The sequence below is a fragment of the Conger conger genome, chromosome 1 (genome assembly GCF_963514075.1).
Source record: "Conger conger chromosome 1, fConCon1.1, whole genome shotgun sequence".
NCBI classification, from domain to species: Eukaryota; Metazoa; Chordata; class Actinopteri; order Anguilliformes; family Congridae; genus Conger; species Conger conger.
In genome coordinates, this window is record NC_083760.1 from 2,332,400 (window position 1) to 2,336,768 (window position 4,369).

Here is a 4,369-nt window from a genome sequence, read left to right on the forward strand (position 1 = left end):
TGTCAGCCAACAGATCTTAGCCAATGTCGCCTGTCGCCCTCATCTGTGGCCTCTGGCAGAGGGGATTAGTAGTTTAAAGTTTCTCCATCGTGGGCAAAAGCGCTGAGTGTGTCCAGAGGTTTGACACTGGTTATGAAATTGGCCTTCCTTGCTCATCATACTGGAACTGGTTGACTGAGGGAGGGGGAGGGGTGCTCTGATAGGCCCCTGATAAAGATATCTAACACATCAGCACAAACTTCCTTGGAAATCTGGACGAAATAAAGATGTTGCCTCATTGTTTGTGCATTCTTTTTGCATTGATGGATCATCATACACCTCACACATTGCACAAATATTTGGACTCAGTTTCAGATCTGTAGGGAGTGCACTCCCATTCTGGGGTATTTAAAAGGCTTCATTCTGGGTACGTCTGCACTGGAGACCAAATAACTACCAACGAGCTACCTGTGAACCTGCTGCCTTACTGACAGGTGAGTTTACAGAATAGATCTACCTGTGAACCTGCTGCCTTACTGACAGGTGAGTTTACAGACGACATCTACCTGTGAACCTGCTGCCTTACTGACAGGTGAGTTTACAGACTAGATCTACCTGCAGATCCACCTGAAAAGCTCTCTATTAGCAATCTGACCAAAATTAATGATGAAGCTTTTGAAAGCTTTCAAACATTTAATTGAACATCAGCTGTGCTCAGTTTCACTGTTTATTTCTCTGAGAAAATGTGGCCATGACTCAATGTTGTGTCCTATGTTTATAAATTGCTTAACCCTAAATGGGGTAACCGTGATCTTCACATTGAATTCATCTCTTTGTAAAAAAAAAATTTGTATGTTCAAGAGTTATGTTCCTTCAAGGGTCTCATCATTGGTGGTTCATGCTGGCTATCTGGTTACCTAAGCTAAGTTAGCTAGCACACATTACCTTCATAATGCTTTGCATTGGAAGAAAAATCTGTTGCGTCAAATTAACTAAATAAAATAAATTAAATTGAGGATGCACCATGTAGAGCCACATGTCAACTCAATATTTGTTTGAAGATTTGACTTGTGAAATGTACATTTTCCCCAGAATAATTCCAAAATGTACTTGATCTCTGCTCAATAATCTCTCCCCTCTTTTCCAGGATGAAGGTGATAATCTTACTTGTTCAGATCGCAGCACTTTCAGCCGTCAAGCCAGGCTCAGTTCCTCCAGGATTTACAGAAGGTACACTTCACCCCATGCACATGCACTGAAATGGAAACCACCTGTACATGAAAGCGTACAGGTGTTTCTCTGAAAAAGTCTTCATCAATCTTTATCCATATCTATTTGGATCAGTTGTCTGAAATGAATGCTCCGAGTGAGATAAAATAATTGGTGTTTGGAAATGTTGACCAAAGGCAAATGTTTTTACCACTTGAATATAAGTAATATTCAATTCAGATACTATTGCCACTGACATGATTTAACTGAAGTAATATCAGACCTTGTGGAATTTAACTTCATGTTATTGGTTCACTAAATGTTTAAGCATGAAAGCCAGCTTCACATATCAGACTCATATTATGCCTGACAAACCTTTCCCTCCAACTCATAAACCCAATGAGCCAAAGTGATCCGATGGCCAGTGACTTACAGCCTCTGCCGTGGAGAATTTGGCTGAACACCCAAAGGCATGATGGGTAATTTCACAGTACTGCTGCAGTTGCACAGGACACAGGGTTTGTCCAGGGTGCTAATAAAGTAACAGCATTTTACAGCCATGTTGGCTCAATTGTGTTCATTTCCCCCTGCAGAGAACGTGGCTTTACGCGGCAAGGCCACTCAATCAGGGCTTCCATCAGGCCCTGGGGCAGTGTTAAGCCTGGCAGCCTATGCCATTGATGGAAACCGAGATTCTGATGCCAGGCATGGGTCCTGTGCCCACACCACAATCGGCCCCGACGCCTGGTGGAGGGTGGACCTGCTGAAGTCCTACTAAATCACCTCCGTCACCATCACCACCCGAGGAGACTGCTGTGCAGAAAGGATCGGTGGAGCTCAGATCCTCATCGGCGACTCCCTGGAGAACAACGGCATCAATAATGCACGGTCAGTAGCCATCTTTACACGCAGAGCCTCATATTCACAAACACTTTTTTGAAATGCCTGGTCATCTTCATAATGTCTGTCTCACCTCTGCAATGCCCTCTTTCTATTTGGGGCAGAGCAGATAAGTGTGTCCTTCAGAGAGAGAGAGAGTGCTGCCAACAGGCCCCTCTGTACAGAGTACAGACCTGCCCACACTTTAACTCTGAAGTACAGACCAGAGTACAGACCTGCCCACACTTTAACTCTGCAGTACAGACCAGAGTACAGACCTGCTCACACTTTAACGCTGCAGTACAGACCAGAGTACAGACCTGCCCACACTTTAACTCGGCAGTACAGACCAGAGTACAGACCTGCCCACACTTTAACTCTGCAGAACAGACCAGAGTACAGACCTGCCCACACTTTAACTCTGCAGTACAGACCAGAGTACAGACCTGCTCACACTGACAGATCATTTCCATTACCAGCCCATCCGCACAATAAGCTTCCCCCTCATCACACACTGGCAGCATCATATTCATATTTAGGACTATCAATAATTAGACTATTATTATTCAAAATAAGACCAAAGTCAATGAGCCACTTAACAACTTTGTTCTGTTCCCTCTTGCAGGTGCAGCGAGATTGAAACTATGAAAGCAAGAGAGACTAAAACCTTTCCCTGTCCCGGGCTAATGCTGGGACGCTACGTGACGGTGCACCTTCCAAAAGCGAGCTTCCTTCAGCTCTGTGAAGTGGAAGTGAACGCTTTGCTTCCCTCCGCTAACTTTTGTGGCTGATACCACATTTAAGGCTGGTCACTTTAGCCCAGTGTAGTCTGTAAGAAATTGGGTAAAGAAATCAATCTTTATTTCCTGCTTTTCATGTACACAACACCTGCTGGAGTTCTACTCCTGTTCTTTCTTTATGTCGATTTACTGATTGATTTTCTGTGTAGCGCATCAAATAAACATCTCATTTAAAGCATTGACTTACATGTTGTGTGTGCTGATTGGGTCCCCAGGGTTAAATCACTGAGCACTTCATTCAGTCGTAATAATAATAATAATAATAATAATAATAATAATAATAATAATTTATATAGCATAAAATGTAGCTGACATGAAGGTGACACTAACACAAATAACCATGCATTACAATAGTGGTATGATGAAGAGCATCTCTGAACACACAATGCGTCAAACCTCAAAGTGGATAGGCAACAACAGCAGCAAAAATCTGAATTGTATTACAGCGCTCTGTTTACTGTATTGTTCACAAGGATCTGTGTGCCACAGTGGGGTTGTTTGAGTTCAGCAGTCTGCTATTACATACAGGCCTCTGAAAGCTGCACTATGTGAACACAGTCCCAGCTTTGTGTGTTTCAATACATAACTCACAAGCCCCCGTTAATGTAAGGAAGTGTATACAGTGGCTTCCTACAGTACATACACAAACACTGCAAACTAACAAATAATACAATAATACAATGTTATTTACATTAACATTATCTGTTAATGTTTTCCAACAAGTGTAAAGTATTATTAATGATTCAATGGAATCAACAAAAGTCTTACATTATTCCAAAAACAAAATGTGTTTCCCCAAAAAAACTGATTTCACAATTATTGGCACTCCTGGTTCATTACTTTATATGTTGTTCTCATTTCTGTGTGGATAGTGATGTATCTTTGGAGTTGTTGTCCTGCTGGAAAATATGACCAAGTCTTAGCTTCCTCGCATGGACAATCAGATATTCTGCCAAAACTTCAGACTAATATTTTGTTAATGCTTTATATCAAACTGTTGTGGTAATGGTCCGTGTTTCCAACACCTCTCATGCACAACACTTCACTTGCATAACGCTACACTTGCAAGTCAAACTTGCACTGCTGCTTGAATAGTGAAGTAACCTTTTGTTTTTGGCATGCACCAGAAGTGGAATGAGTGGGCGTTCCAAAGGGTACACCTACGAGCAGATATGGGGCTGCCTTTTCCGTTTCTCTGAGACAGTCGCTGTTGTGTCTGCTAGCCAACGTGTGTTCCAAGCCAGGCAGGAATTCATCTGGTATAAATCTGGTGCAAAAAGTAAAGAGAAAATGAAGAAATTACTTGCTTGAACATTTGCTGCTTTAATTGTGACTGAGCATTTTAGTGTTAGGTGACTTCCTCAGGGACACTTCGACACACCTAGGGTGGGATGGAACCAGTAACCCTCCGACTGGCAGCCAACAGATCTTAGCCAATGTCGCCTGTCGCCCTCATCTGTGGCCTCTGGCAGAGGGGATTAGTAGTTTAAAGGCGGCTGAGA

The 4,369-nt window shown here is 42.7% G+C and overlaps 1 pseudogene; it reads left to right on the forward strand.

Moving 5' to 3' along the window:
• Positions 1–434: 434 nt before the first annotated feature.
• LOC133134257 (fucolectin-1-like) lies at positions 435–2,858 on the forward strand (annotated as a pseudogene).
• The last annotated feature ends 1,511 nt before the right edge of the window (positions 2,859–4,369 follow it).